This window comes from Onthophagus taurus, chromosome 10, assembly GCF_036711975.1.
Source record: "Onthophagus taurus isolate NC chromosome 10, IU_Otau_3.0, whole genome shotgun sequence".
Lineage (NCBI taxonomy): Eukaryota > Metazoa > Arthropoda > Insecta > Coleoptera > Scarabaeidae > Onthophagus > Onthophagus taurus.
In genome coordinates this window covers 11,078,259-11,095,219 of record NC_091975.1, presented here as the reverse complement: position 1 = coordinate 11,095,219, position 16,961 = coordinate 11,078,259, and the positions used below count along the sequence as shown (strand labels likewise).

The window sequence follows — 16,961 nt, the reverse complement described above, 5'->3', positions numbered from 1 at the left end:
ATTGTAAACGCTTCTGACACGTTGACACATTCACCTCGATCGTTTAGAGGTTGTTGTGCCAGCGACGACAACGTCACCACGTCTTCACAACGAGATTACATTTGTTGGGTAACTCGTAATTAACAAAAAAGGAATTTTAATCTTTCTCCTTTCCCACCGAAGCGAGACAAATATCCGGATGCAATCGGTAATTTGAATAAGGTTAGAGGTCGAGTTCTTCTCGTGACGGTCGGGTTTTTAAGGGGCGAAAGTTACTAAGTATGATTAAGCGAATTTTATTAATCTTAAACTATTATTACACAAAGACTTTCTTCTTACATTCTTCTTTCTTTTTAGTTAGGTGAGAATTTTCGCAACATAACTGTTAACGCATCGCGGTTATGTTTGAACTTAATTCTTTTATTTCTAACCGTTATTGTGAGGCCTCATTGTTAACAAATAATAATCTGGGTAAAAAATCGTTATTCAGAAATTTCGATATTCAGAATTAACACTGTCTTAGAATTACTCATCCAGGAGCCGTTACACCAGCTCAATTTTCCATAATCTAAGAGAATCCGTTATAGGAGACGTTTTTCTTGGTAATTACGTCTTGGTGACCCCATTTTGGGTACAATACGCGAATATAATCCGGCGAAAAGTTAATTCTTACGATTTTGTAACGATCCGCGAGACAAATTACTTTGGGGATTGCGCACAATCGATTATATCTGAAGAAACCAACCTACAAAGCGTTTAGATGAACAAATAATCTTGTAATCGGTTAAGACTTTATTTGAAGGAGTGAATTTTTATATCAAATTAAAGCTATAACTCTAAAATTTTCGTAAAAGGAAACTTAACCTAACTCTGATTAAAATCACAAAAATTTTAAAAAATCATTTTGGCTCTATTCGTTGAGATGAAGAGGTGATTTATATCTCAAATTAAAGCTTATGGTTTAAATTTTAAGTTTATTAATGGTTATCCATATCTTCATAATGAAATAATTGAGATAATGGACGAAATCAATACGATGACTAATTTTATGAATTGAAGAAAACTTTAAAAAATCATTTTGGCTCTATTTGTTGAGATGAAGAGGTGATTTATATCTCAAATTATAGCTGATGACTTAAAATTTAAGTTTATTAATGGTTATCCATATCTTCATAAGGAAATAATTGAGATAATGGACGAAATCAATACGATGACTAATTTTATGAATTGAAGAAAACTTTGAAAAATCATTTTGGCTCTATTTGTTGAGATGAAGAGGTGATTTATATCTCAAATCAAAGCTGATGGTTTAAATTTTAAGTTTATTAATGGTTATCCATATCTTCATAATGAAATAGTTGAGATAATGGACGAAATCAATACGATGACTAATTTTATGAATTGAAGAAAACTTTAAAAAATCATTTTGGCTCTATTTGTTGAGATGAAGAGGTGATTTATATCTCAAATTAAAGCTTATGGTTTAAAATATAAGTTTATTAATGGTTATCCATATCTTCATAATGAAATAGTTGAGATAATGGACGAAATCAATACGATGACTAATTTTATGAATTGAAGAAAACTTTAAAAAATCATTTTGGCTCTATTCGTTGAGATGAAGAGATGATTTATATCTCAAATTAAAGCTGATGGTTTAAATTTTAAGTTTATTAATGTTTATTCATAGCTTCATAATGAAATAATTGAGATAATGGACAAAATCAATTCGCATTATTTGACATGACTAATTTTATGAATTGAAAAAACTTTAAAAAATCATTTTGGCTCTATTTGTTGAGATGAAGAGGTGATTTATATCTCAAATTAAAGCTTATGGTTTAAAATATAAGTTTATTAATGGTTATCTATATCTTCATAATGAAATAGTTGAGATAATGGACGAAATCAATACGATGACTAATTTTATGAATTGAAGAAAACTTTAAAAAATCATTTTGGCTCTATTCGTTGAGATGAAGAGATGATTTATATCTCAAATTAAAGCTGATGGTTTAAATTTTAAGTTTATTAATGTTTATTCATAGCTTCATAATGAAATAATTGAGATAATGGACGAAATCAATTCGCATTATTTGACATGACTAATTTTATGAATTGAAAAAACTTTAAAAAATCATTTTGGCTCTATTTGTTGAGATGAAGAGGTGATTTATATCTCAAATTAAAGCTTATGGTTTAAAATATAAGTTTATTAATGGTTATCTATATCTTCATAATGAAATAGTTGAGATAATGGACGAAATCAATACGATGACTAATTTTATGAATTGAAGAAAACTTTAAAAAATCATTTTGGCTCTATTCGTTGAGATGAAGAGATGATTTATATCTCAAATTAAAGCTGATGGTTTAAATTTTAAGTTTATTAATGTTTATTCATAGCTTCATAATGAAATAATTGAGATAATGGACGAAATCAATTCGCATTATTTGACATGACTAATTTTATGAATTGAAAAAACTTTAAAAAATCATTTTGGCTCTATTTGTTGAGATGAAGAGGTGATTTATATCTCAAATTAAAGCTTATGGTTTAAAATATAAGTTTATTAATGGTTATCCATATCTTCATAATGAAATAGTTGAGATAATGGACGAAATCAATACGATGACTAATTTTATGAATTGAAGAAAACTTTAAAAAATCATTTTGGCTCTATTTGTTGAGATGAAGAGGTGATTTATATCTCAAATTAAAGCTGATGGTTTAAATTTTAAGTTTATTAATGTTTATTCATATCTTCATAATGAAATAGTTGAGATAATGGACGAAATCAATACGATGACTAATTTTATGAATTGAAGAAAACTTAAAAAAATCATTTTGGCTCTATTCGTTGAGATGAAGGGGTGATTTATATCTCAAATTAAAGCTGATGGTTTAAATTTTAAGTTTATTAATGTTTATTCATATCTTCATAATGAAATAATTGAGATAATGAACGAAATCAATACGATGACAAATTTTATAAAATGACGAAATTCAAAGACTCATTTTGACTTTATTTGAAGGAGTGATGAGGTGATATTTGTGTCAAATTAAAGCTGATGGTTTAAATTTTAAGTTTATTAATGTTTATTCATATCTTCATAATGAAATAATTGAGATAATGGACGAAATCAATTCGCATCATTTGACATGACTAATTTTATGGATTGAAGAAAACTTTAAAAAATCATTTTGGCTCTATTCGTTGAGATGAAGAAGTGAATTATATCTCAAATTAAAGCTGATGGTTTAAATTTTAACTTTATTAATGTTTATTCATATCTTCATAATGAAATAGTTGAGATAATGGACGAAATCAATACGATGACTAATTTTATGAATTGAAGAAAACTTTAAAAAATCATTTTGGCTCTATTCGTTGAGATGAAGAAGTGAATTATATCTCAAATTAAAGCTGATGGTTTAAATTTTAACTTTATTAATGTTTATTCATATCTTCATAATGAAATAGTTGAGATAATGGACGAAATCAATACGATGACTAATTTTATGAATTGAAGAAAACTTTAAAAAATCATTTTGGCTCTATTCGTTGAGATGAAGAGGTGATTTATATCTCAAATTGAAGCTGATGGTTTAAATTTTAAGTTTATTAATGTTTATTCATATCTTCATAATGAAATAATTGAGATAATGAACGAAATCAATACGATGACTAATTTTATGAATTGACGAAATTCAAAGACTCATTCTGACTTTATTTGAAGGAGTAATGAGATGATTTTTGTATCAAATTAAAGCTAAAAATCTATAATTTAAGAATAATGATGGTATTTCATAACAACATTTTCGCTACAATACAAAAAGAATGATATTAATACATGTTAACTTGATCTAATTTTGAGTATAAACACAAAAACCTTAAAAAATCATGCTGGCTCTATTTATTGAGATAATTTATGTCTCAAATTAAAGCTGATGGTTTAAAATTTAAGTTTATTAATGTTTATTCATATCTTCATAATGAAATAATTGAGATAATGGACGAAATCAATTCGCATCATTTGACATGACTAATTTTATGAATTGAAGAAAACTTTAAAAAATCATTTTGGCTCTATTCGTTGAGATGAAGAGGTGATTTATATCTCAAATTAAAGCTGATGGTTTAAATTTTAAGTTTATTAATGTTAATTCATATCTTCATAATGAAATAATTGAGATAATAGACGAAATCAATTCGCATTATTTGACATGACTAATTTTATGAAATGAAGAAAACTTTAAAAAATCATTTTGGCTCTATTTGTTCAGTTGAAGAGGTGATTTATATCTCAAATTAAAGCTGATAGCTTAAATTTTAAGTTTATTAATGTTTATTCATATCTTCATAATGAAATAATTGAGATAATAGACGAAATCAATACAATGACTAATTTTATGAATTGAAGAAAACTTTAAAAAATCATTTTGGCTCTATTTGTTGAGATGAAGAGGTGATTTGTATCTCAAATTAAAGCTGATGGTTTAAATTTTAAGTTTAATAATGTTTATTCATATCTTTATAATGAAATAATTGAGATAATGGACGAAATCAATTCGCATTATTTGACATGACTAATTTTATGAATTGAAGAAAACTTTAAAAAATCATATTGGCTCTATTCGTTGAGATGAAGAGGTGATTTATATCTCAAATTAAAGCTGATGGTTTAAATTTTAAGTTTATTAATGTTTATCCATATCTTCATAATGAAATAATTGAGATAATGGACGAAATCAATTCGCATTATTTGACATGACTAATTTTATGAATTGAAGAAAACTTTAAAAAATCAATTCGGCTCTATTGGTTGAGATGAAGAGGTGATTTGTATCTCAAATTAAAGCTGATGGTTTAAATTTTAAGTTTATTAATGTTTATTCATATCTTCATAGTGAAATAATTGAGATAATGGACGAAATCAATTCGCATTATTTGACATGACTAATTTTATGAATTGAAGAAAACTTTAAAAAATCATATTGGCTCTATTCGTTGAGATGAAGAGGTGATTTATATCTCAAATTAAAGCTGATGGTTTAAATTTTAAGTTTATTAATGTTTATCCATATCTTCATAATGAAATAATTGAGATAATGGACGAAATCAATTCGCATTATTTGACATGACTAATTTTATGAATTGAAGAAAACTTTAAAAAATCAATTCGGCTCTATTGGTTGAGATGAAGAGGTGATTTGTATCTCAAATTAAAGCTGATGGTTTAAATTTTAAGTTTATTAATGTTTATTCATATCTTCATAGTGAAATAATTGAGATAATGGACGAAATCAATTCGCATTATTTGACATGACTAATTTTATGAATTGAAGAAAACTTTAAAAAATCATTTTGGCTCTATTCGTTGAGATGAAGAGGTGATTTATATCTCAAATTAAAGCTGATGGTTTAAATTTTAAGTTTATTAATGTTTATTCATATCTTCATAATGAAATAATTGAGATAATGGACGAAATCAATTCGCATTGTTTGACATGACTAATTTTATGAATTGAAGAAAACTTTAAAAAATCATTTTGGCTCTATTCGTTGAGATGAAGAGGTGATTTATATCTCAAATTAAAGCTGATGGTTTAAATTTTAAGTTTATTAATCTTTATTCATATCTTCATAATGAAATAATTGAGATAATGGACGAAATCAATTCGCATCATTTGACATGACTAATTTTATGAATTGAAGGAAACTTTAAAAAATCATTTTGGCTCTATTCGTTGAGATGAAGAGGTGATTTATATCTCAAATTAAAGCTGATGGTTTAAATTTTAAGTTTATTAATGTTTATTCATATCTTCATAATGAAATAGTTGAGATAATGGAGGAAATCAATACGATGACTAATTTTATGAATTGAAGAAAACTTTAAAAAATCATTTTGGCTCTATTTGTTGAGATGAAGAGGTGATTTATATCTCAAATTAAAGCTGATGGTTTAAAATTTAAGTTTATTAATGGTTATCCATATCTTCATAATAAAATAGTTGAGATAGTGGAGGAAATCAATACGATGACTAAATTTATGAATTGAAGAAAACTTTAAAAAATCATTTTGGCTCTATTTGTAGAGATGAAGAGGTGATTTATATCTTAAATTAAAGCTTATGGTTCAAATTTTAAGTTTATTAATGTTTATCCATATCTTCATAATGAAATAGTTGAGAAAATGGACGAAATCAATACGATGACTAATATTTAAGTACCTTTAACTCGTTTTTGCACCAATTTCCCATTATTATTTGTTAGTTTTTCACATCCCAATCAGGAATAACAACCAACAAATTACATCAAGAAATCCTTATTACCTCCTATTAGCTGAAATTTTCTCGTCCAATTTTTAACTTCTCCAAGACGAAGACGAATCCGCCCAATAGTGAAAAATCACCTGTAGATTCACCTTTAGGAAGGCCAAAGGCACCGGTTCTTGCGCAGACAATGTCAATGGCACCACTGCCTCCGCCTGCGATGTGGTGTCCGGGGGGGCCTCAAGTCCTGCCGTACGTCCTTGACCGTTCCTCCCGATGTACTCGGCCAGGATGCACAGGAAGGTCGCCACCCTCTCTCTGTTCAGTACACACACACTCTCTATTTACATCTCCCTTCGAAGCCAACCCTCACACGAAGCGCGAATTTAAATATAGACCTCCTGAATGTGCAATTAGTGACCGTCGAGGTCCATTAAAGGGCTATTTCTGGAACCTTGAACGTCGGAATTGGGGTCGATAAGAGGATTTAATTTAATTGGAATAGGTTACTTAGAAGTATGTTAAATATGAAAGGACAATCGCTGAAGAAGAGGGTAATATCTCAAAATGACATCGACATGTTCCGCGTGGCGGGGTGCCAATAAATTTCTACGAAACGAATTTATTTTTTTCGTTGTGCAATCCGTTCGAAAGCAATACAATTCATTTTCAGACAAATTGAGATGTAGAAACGAATGACATTAGCGTTGTGTAATAATAACTTTTCTTAGAATTGGTATAGATTCTTCCTCTTGTTCGCGTTTTACGTTGTATATGGATTGAATTACATAAATGGTGTGGAACCATTAAGAGCAAACCCGATAATGTTGGTAGAGGTAATCGTTATTGCGCTCACAATACCTCAGAGAGAGAGGTTAGTAATTAAATCTGGGCTATGTATGGGATATTAGACGAGTTAATCTATTGTTGGCGCAAAGTTCCCACTTGATATTACTTAACTGAGTCGTTTTTCGTCCGTTACGTTCTTCGGTGAAAGCCGCCAGGAAGTTGTCTGTTCTCGAACTTTGTGCGAATTTTCGGGAACGCAAATTCCTTACACATGATTTATTACAAAGTCCATCTATTATGTGGTAATTTTTAAAAAATCGTTCCTTTATTACCACAAAGAATACATAAAGTTGATTTCAATCAGGAGACATTTAAATCGTCGACTCAAAATGCAGGAAGTAATCGGGCGCTTCTCTTTTGTGAAAGGGCACGTGTTTACTTTCCGATGTATCTCTCGATAGCTGAAAGTGTGCATTCTCCTTACCCATTTCATAAAACCTCCGCGAATCTCGGTTAAATAACCGACGCTGTGGTGTTATTGAATAATAACCACAGTTAGAATTAGAAAATGTAATAAATAAATTGATGTAACACAACCTTTATTGAATTTTACGTTTAAAAAGAGAAAATCGGTTTTTTGAGATTTACTCATAGCTAATTTTACGTGACCCAAAAATACAAAAAAAAAAAGAAATAACGAATGAAAAAATCGTGTGGTGACCGATTTTGATTCGACCTACGCGTGGTTGTGGTCGTCTTCTTTAAGAGGTTGTTCACTCTTCTGCAGGTGAATACCGAAATCGGAGATAACGGTTTTGTAAAAGTAAACGAGTCGAAAAAGCAAGCAGTGAAGTTGTACGTCACTGTTTGAGCTCGTGACTGCGTAATTATGAATAATATTTCCGATATTGTACAATTTATTTTTGTTAAAATTTTGAGTTTACACTAAAAAATCATAATAAATTGTAGGTTTCATAAATCGTTATGAAATTATCAGCATTTGTAACACAAATTATAAGCTTTCCAATAAAAGAAACAGTTTAAAAAAAAAAAAATTAGTTTTTGAGATATTAATTATTATACATCGGTTTGCTCAATTATATTAACTGATTTTCAAAATATCATAATAAATCGGAGCTTTCATAAATCGTTATGAAATTATCAGCGTTTGTAATACAAACTATAAGCTTTCTAATGCATAAAACGGTTTTTCAAAAAACAATTTAGATTTTGAAATATTAAGTTTTAAACATTTTCTCAATTTTCAATTTACATAATTATATTCACGCATTTTCAAAAAATCATAATAAATCGGGGCTTCCATAAATCATTATGAAATTATCATCATTAGTAACACAAATTATAAGCTTTTCAATAAAAGAAACGATTTTTCAAAAAAAAATTTAGTTTTTGAGATATTAATTATTATACATCGATTTACACAATTATATTAACTGATCTTCAAAAAATCATAATAAATTGGAGCTTTCATAAATCGTTATGAAACTATCAGCATTTGTAGTACAAATAATAAGCTTTGCAATGAAAGAAACGATTTTTGAAAAAACAAATTAGTTTTTGAGATATTAAGTTATAGATACTGGTTTACTCAATTATATTCACTCATCTTCAAAAAATCATAATAAATCGGAGCTTTCTTAAATCGTTATGAAATTATCAGCGTTTGTAATACAAATTATAAGCTTTCTAATGCATAAAACGGTTTTTCAAAAAACAATTTAGTTTTTGAAATATCAAGTTTTAAACATTTTCTCAATTTTCAATTTACATAATTATATTCATGTATTTTCAAAAAATCATAATAAATCGGAGCTTCCATAAATCATTATGAAATTATCAAGATTAGTAATACAAATTATAAGCTTTCCAATAAATGAAATAATTTTTCAAAAAAAAAATTAGTTTTTGAGATATTAATTATTATACATCGATTTACACAATTATATTAACTGATCTTCAAAAAATCATAATAAATTGGAGCTTTCATAAATCGTTATGAAACTATCAGCATTTGTAGTACAAATAATAAGCTTTGCAATGAAAGAAACGATTTTTGAAAAGACAAATTAGTTTTTGAGATATTAAGTTTTAGATACTGGTTTACTCAATTATATTCACTCATCTTCAAAAAATCATAATAAATTGGAGCTTTCATAAATCGTTATGAAACTATCAGCATTTGTAGTACTAATAATAAGCTTTGCAATGAAAGAAACGATTTTTGAAAAAGCATATTAGTTTTTGAGATATTAACTTTTAGATACTGGTTTACTCAATTATATTCACTCATCTTCAAAAAATCATAACAAATCGGAGCTTTCATAAATCGTTATAAAATTATCAGCGTTTGTAAGACAAACTATAAGTTTTCTAATGCATAAAACGGGTTTTCAAAAAACAATTTAGTTTTTGAAATATTAAGTTTTAAACATTTTCTCAATTTTCAATTTACATAATTATATTCACGCATTTTCAAAAAATCATAATAAATTGGAGCTTTCATAAATCGTTATGAAACTATCAGCATTTATAGTACAAATAATAAGCTTTGCAATGAAAGAAACGATTTTTGAAAAGACAAATTAGTTTTTGAGATATTAAGTTTTAGATACTTATTTACTCAATTGTATTCACTCATCTTCAAAAAATCATAATAAATTGGAGCTTTCATAAATCGTTATGAAACTATCAGCATTTGTAGTACAAATAATAAGCTTTGCAATGGAAGAAACGATTTTTGAAAAAACAAATTAGTTTTTGAGATATTAATTATTATACATCGATTTACACAATTATATTAGCTGATTTTCAAAAAATCATAATAAATTGGAGCTTTCATAAATCGTTATGAAGCTATCAGCATTTGTAGTACAAGTAATAAACTTTGCAATGAAAGAAAGATTTTTGAAAAGACAAATTAGTTTTTGAGATATTAAGTTTTAGATACTGGTTTACTCAATTATATTCACTCATCTTCAAAAAATCATAACAAATCGGAGCTTTCATAAATCGTTATGAAATGATCAGCGTTTGTAATACAAACTATAAGCTTTCTAATGCATCGAACGGTTTTTCAAAAAACAATTTAGTTTTTGAGATATTAAGTTTTAAACATTTTCTCAATTTTCAATTTACATAATTATATTCACGCATTTTCAAAAAATCATAATAAATCGGAGCTTCCATAAATCATTATGAAATTATCATCATTAGTAACACAAATTATAAGCTTTTCAATAAAAGAAACGATTTTTCAAAAAAAAATTTAGTTTTTGAGATATTAATTATTATACATCGATTTACACAATTACATTAACCGATCTTCAAAAAATCATAATAAATTGGAGCTTTCATAAATCGTTATGAAACTATCAGCATTTGTAGTACAAATAATAAGCTTTGCAATGAAAGAAACGATTTTTGAAAAAACAAATTAGTTTTTGAGATATTAATTATTATACAACGATTTACACAATTATATTAACTGATCTTCAAAAAATCATAATAAATTGGAGCTTTCATAAATCGTTATGAAACTATCAGCATTAGTAATACAAATTATAAGCTTTCCAATAAATGAAATAATTTTTGAAAAAAAAAATTAGTTTTTGAGATATTAATTATTATACAGGCTGTCCCGCAACGATTGTACAATACTTCACCAGTATATCCTTTGATCAAAAACTGACAAAAAAAGCTTAAGGTCCGAAAATGGTCCATTGTTGAGATATCCAAAGTTTTAGTTTCATAAGTTGACCACCTATTGTTAACATCATTAATTGTAACGGTTTAGTTGTAGTAATTGTATGATTAACATTTGTTTTACTACTTTCAATAAGTACATACGAGTACCACGTGCATAATGTGCTGTTGCTCCATCGTGCATAAAGGTTTGCAGGCATTTGAGTTTCTAGTATTGCATGGAGATTGTCATCACTCATAATGTGCCTATTATGGATATTAAGAATTCTGTTTTGAGTAAATGTTGCTTCTTCCGTAAACACAATGTTTATGGGACATTTAGTACCACTTCCTGTATGGCTCACCTACAAAATATCTGTTGTTTTTTTCTATAATTTTCTGTTAAAGCTTGAAAAGTGTTGTAGTGATACGGATAAAGCAACTGCTTCCTTGCAGTGAACGGTTGTTTTCTTGTACAGAAATCTTTCTAATGCTGGTTGAGGCATTAGAAAGATTTTATCAATGCTTCCCAAAACTGCTTCTTTTAATTCCACATGAAGGGGTTAATCATTATAAAAAAATTTGAATTAATGAAGTTTACAATAAGACAACTTATGGAACTAAACCTTAGAATATCTCAACAATGGACCATTTTCGGACCTATGTTTATTAAGCTTTTTTTGTCACTTTTTGATCAGAGAATACACTGGTGAAGTATTATACAATCGTTGCGGGACACCTGTATATCGATTTACACAATTATATTAACTGATCTTCAAGAAATCATAATAAATTGGGGCTTTCATAAATCGTTATGAAACTATCAGCATTTATAGTACAAATAATAAGCTTTGCAATGAAAGAAACGATTTTTGAAAAGACAAATTAGTTTTGGAGATATTAAGTTTTAGATATTGGTTTACTCAATTATATTCACTCATCTTCAAAAAATCATAATAAATCGGAGCTTTCATAAATCGTTATGAAATTATCAGCGTTTGTAATACAAACTATAAGCTTTCTAATGCATCAAACGGTTTTTCAAAAAACAATTTAGTTTTTAAGATATTAAGTTTTAAACATTTTCTCAATTTTCAATTTACATAATTATATTCACGCATTTTCAAAAAATCATAATAAATAGAAGCTTCCATAAATCATTATGAAATTATCACCATTAATAATACAAATTATAAGCTTTCCAATAAAAAAAACCGCTTTTCAAAAAAAAAAATAGTTTTTGAGATATTAATTATTATACATCGATTTACACAATTATATTAACTGATCTTCAAAAAATCATAATAAATTGGAGCTTTCATAAATCGTTATGAAACTATCAGCATTTGTAGTACAAATAATAAGCTTTGCAATGAAAGAAACGATTTTTCAAAAAAAAATTTAGTTTTTGAGATATTAATTATTATATATCGATTTACACAATTATATTAACTGATCATCAAAAAATCATAATAAATTGGAGCTTTCATAAATCGTTATGAAACTATCAGCATTTATAGTACAAATAATAAGCTTTGTAATGAAAGAAACGATTTTTGAAAAAACAAATTAGTTTTTGAGATATTAATTATTATACAACGATATACACAATTATATTAACTGATCTTCAGAAAATCATAATAAATTGGAGCTTTCATAAATCGTTATGAAACTATCAGCATTTGTAAAACAAATAATAAGCTTTGCAATGAAAGAAACGATTTTTGAAAAAACAAATTAGTTTTTGAGATATTAATTATTATACAACGATTTACACAATTATATTAACTGATCTCCAAAAAATCATAATAAATTGGAGCTTTCATAAATCGTAATGAAACTATCAGCATTTGTAAAACAAATAATAAGCTTTGTAATGAAAGAAACGATTTTTGAAAAAACAAATTAGTTTTTGAGATATTAATTATTATACAACGATTTACACAATTATATTAACTGATCTCCAAAAAATCATAATAAATTGGAGATTTCGTAAATCGGTATGAAACTATCAGCATTTGTAGTACAAATAATAAGCTTTGCAATGAAAAAAACGATTTTTGAAAAAACAAATTAGTTTTTGAGATATTAAGTTATAGATACTGGTTTACTCAATTATTTTCACTCATCTTCAAAAAATCATAATAAATCGGAGCTTTCATAAATCGTTATGATATTATCAGAGTTTGTAATACAAACTATAAGCTTTCTAATGCATAAAACGGTTTTTCAAAAAACAATTTAGTTTTTGAGATATTAAATTTTAAACATTTTCTCAATTTTCAATTTACGTAATTATATTTACGTATTTTCAAAAAATCATAATAAATCGGAGCTTCCATAAATCATTATGAAATTATCATCATTAGTAATACAAATTATAAGCTTTCCAATAAAAGAACCGATTTTTCAAAAAAAAATTCAGTTTTTGAGATATTAATTATTATACAACGATTTACACAATTATATTAACTGATCTTCAAAAAATCATAATAAATTGGAGCTTTCATAAATCGTTATGAAATTATCAGCATTTGTAGTACAAATATTAAGCTTTTCAATGAAAGAAACGATTTTTGAAAAAACAAATTAGTTTTTGAGATATTAATTATTATAGAACGATTTATACAATTATATTAACTGATCTTCAAAAAATCATAATAAATTGGAGCTTTCATAAATCGTTATGAAACTATCAGCATTTGTAGTACAAATAATAAGCTTTGCAATGAAAGAAACGATTTTTGAAAAGACAAATTAGTTTTTGAGATATTAAGTTTTAGATACTGGTTTACTCAATTATATTCACTCATCTTCAAAAAATCATAATAAATCGGAGCTTTCATAAATCGTTATGAAATTATCAGCGTTTGTAATACAAATTATAATCTTTCCAACACATAAAACGGTTTTTCAAAAAACAATTTAGTTTTTGAGATATTAAGTTTTAAACATTTTATCAATTTTCAATTTACATAATTATATTCACGCATTTTCAAAAAATCATAATAAATTGGAGCTTTGATAAATCGTTATGAAACTATCAGCATTTGTAGTACCAATAATAAGCTTTGCAATGAAAGAAACGATTTTTGAAAAAACAAATTCGTTTTTGAGATATTAATTATTATACAACGATTTACACAATTATTATATTAACTGATCTTCAAAAAATCATAATAAATCGGAGCTTTCATAAATCGTTATGAAATTATCAGCGTTTGTAATACAAATTATAATCTTTCCAACACATAAAACGGTTTTTCAAAAAACAATTTAGTTTTTGAGATATTAAGTTTTAAACATTTTATCAATTTTCAATTTACATAATTATATTCACGCATTTTCAAAAAATCATAATAAATTGGAGCTTTGATAAATCGTTATGAAACTATCAGCATTTGTAGTACAAATAATAAGCTTTGCAATGGACGAAACGATTTTTGAAAAAACAAATTAGTTTTTGACATATTAACTTTTAGATACTGGTTTACTCAATTATATTCACTCATCTTCAAAAAATCATAATAAATCGGAGCTTTCATAAATCGTTATGAAATTATCAGAGTTTGTAATACAAGCTATAAGCTTTCTAATGCATCAAACGGTTTTTCAAAAAACAATTTAGTTTTTGAGATATTAATTTTTAAACATTATAAGACATTTTCTCAACCTTTGCCAACAATGGTAATGTCCAAAACTCGCACAATTTTTAATATATCAACAATTACTTCAGTTAGAACCCTAAATTTAAGCAACAGACACCTTGCTGATTCAATGCTTGACACTCATACTTTGCTCTGTTGAGTAATTGAAGCAGAAGACGAAAATGGATCTGATACTATTTGATCATAGAAAAATCTGACATAAAATCTACTTAGAATTTCTACGCTTAACTCTGGTAATCCCTGGCTTTCCTGCAACCCTAAAAACTTTATTCAAAAAGAACTTGCTTCGAATCGGATGGTTTTATGTTTATCTCTGGTAATCCCTGGCTTTCCTACTTCTCTGTATACTTTGCCTTGCAAAGGTTGTGATCTTGACTCTTCACCAATATGTTCCTTCATGTTTTCGATATTCTTTTCCTCGAATTGGAGAGTCATATACCTTTCGTATACGATTCTTAATAGTCTTTGTCACCTTTTCTCACATATTCTGGAACAATCCATACTATCATAGAATACACTTGTGTCTAACTACTGTAATTTACAGCAGTGTGGAGCAAAACTAGAAACGATCGCTTCACTTTCTAATCTAAGCCATCGAAAAGGAAATAAGAGACGTGGATATCAAGTACAAGCAAGCAGTGCTCTGCGTAGCGAGCTAAAATGTCATAAAAATATACTTAGATATCCACTCTTAAAATGTTAATGAAATCTTTAACGTCACACAACGTAGCGTGTGATCATTAATTGCTTAAGTTGCGATGTAAAAGTACTAAAAAACATCCGCTTATTTAGCGGCTACTATGTTCTATATTAATTATAAATTCGCTCTGTATTCATACAAGATATGCAAACAAATCGTCTGTGACTAATAACTGTAAAGGAAATAGTTAATGTCTTTACGTGTTTTTGTAGAATCAAAAAATTTTAATCATGCATTGAAATTCCTTCTAAACCAAAAAAAAAAAAAAAAATAGACACAAAAGTAGTAAAAAAGCTTTCCTTTCATAACAATTAATTTCATCATTAAATTAAAAAAATTGGTGTGAAACTTCTTTACATAACAGGTTGAGAATACACATTCCAAAACAATTTAGATAAAACATTTTTAATACTCTTCATTACATCTCTCAAATGAGCTGTTAATGAAATCGGCTTAGTATGCAAATTGTGTAAAACAAACAGATAAATCTTTTGCAATCGTATACAATTTTTTTATAATTCTATGCAATTTCATAAAACCGAATTTAATTTCATGTGAAATTTAAAATATCGTATCTCAAGAATGAATTGAGATATCATGAAATAAAGAACATTTTAAAGCAAATTTGATGAAGATTTGCCAAAAATAATTTCTGTTTTTCAATAAACATCGTTGTTAAGATTTTTTAAATCCAACTCTGCATGTTTAAATGTTTAAAATTAAAAATATTATATCTCAAGAACGAATGGAGCATTTTAAAGTAATTTTAAAACAGATTTAGTGTGCTATAAATAATTTCTTATTTTGGACTGATTTTTAAACTCATCTATATCCTTTACACTTTAAAAATAGAAATTCAGGAACTCCTATCTTAGGAATGAATTTCGATATTATGATGAAACAATAATCATTTTAAAGCAAATTTAATAAGTATTAAATGTGCCATAAATAATTTCTTATTTTCCACAAACACCATTGTTATGATTTTTTAAACTCAACGCTGCATATAATAAGTTGTATCTACATCTTTCTTAATTAACCACCTAAATCAAATTTATTTCAAGATTTGAAGCAACATCGTATTTTTTATTTAAATCTACACTATTTTTAGTATATTTACTAAAAATTTCGTTACTCCAACTCGATTTTAGTAAAAGTTATAAATTTTTATAACATTAAATGTCATAATTTTAAGTGATTTTGGACAGTCTTTGATTTAATCACATAAATCAAATTTATTTCAAGATTTGAAGCAATTTAGTATTTTTTATTTAAATCTACACTCTTTTTAGCATAACCCTTAAAAATTTCGTTACTCCAACACAATTTTAGCAAAAGTTATCAAGTTTTATAACATTAAATGTCATAATTTCAAGTGATTGAAGTGATTTAACCATCTAAACCAAATTTATTTCAAGATTTGAAGCTACATCGTATTTTTTATTTAAATCTACAATATTTTTAGTACAATTCCTAAAAATTTCGTTACTCCAACTTGATTTTAGCAAAAGTTATGAATTTTTATAACATTAAATGTCATAATTCGAAGTGATTTTGAACACTTGTTGATTTAACCATCGAAACCAAATTTATTTCAAGATTTGAAGCAATATCGTATTTTTTATTTAAATCTACAGTATTTTTAGTATAATTCCTAAAAATTTCGTTACTCCAACTCGATTTTAGCAAAAGTTATAAATTTCTATAACATTAAATGTCATAATTTTAAGTAATTTTGAACAGTCCTTTATTTAATCACATAAGTCAAATTTATTTCAAGATTTGAAGCAATTTAGTATTTTTTATTTAAATCTACACTCCTTTTAGCATAACTCTTAAAAAT

At 26.7% G+C, this 16,961-nt stretch overlaps 1 protein-coding gene across 3 annotated transcripts in view; it reads right to left on the bottom strand.

Moving 5' to 3' along the window:
- Positions 1–16,961, bottom strand: part of LOC111417061 (mucin-2) — a 34,580-nt gene that overhangs the window by 12,081 nt on the left and 5,538 nt on the right. For 2 of the 3 annotated variants that reach the window (XM_071199170.1, XM_071199172.1), the window contains exon 1: positions 6,320–6,462. The exons of the other annotated variant lie outside the window; for it this stretch is intronic. The gene's annotated coding sequence lies outside the window, so the exon portion shown is untranslated. Of the gene's footprint in view, positions 1–6,319; positions 6,463–16,961 lie in introns of those variants that run through there. 3 annotated transcript variants of the gene reach the window in all.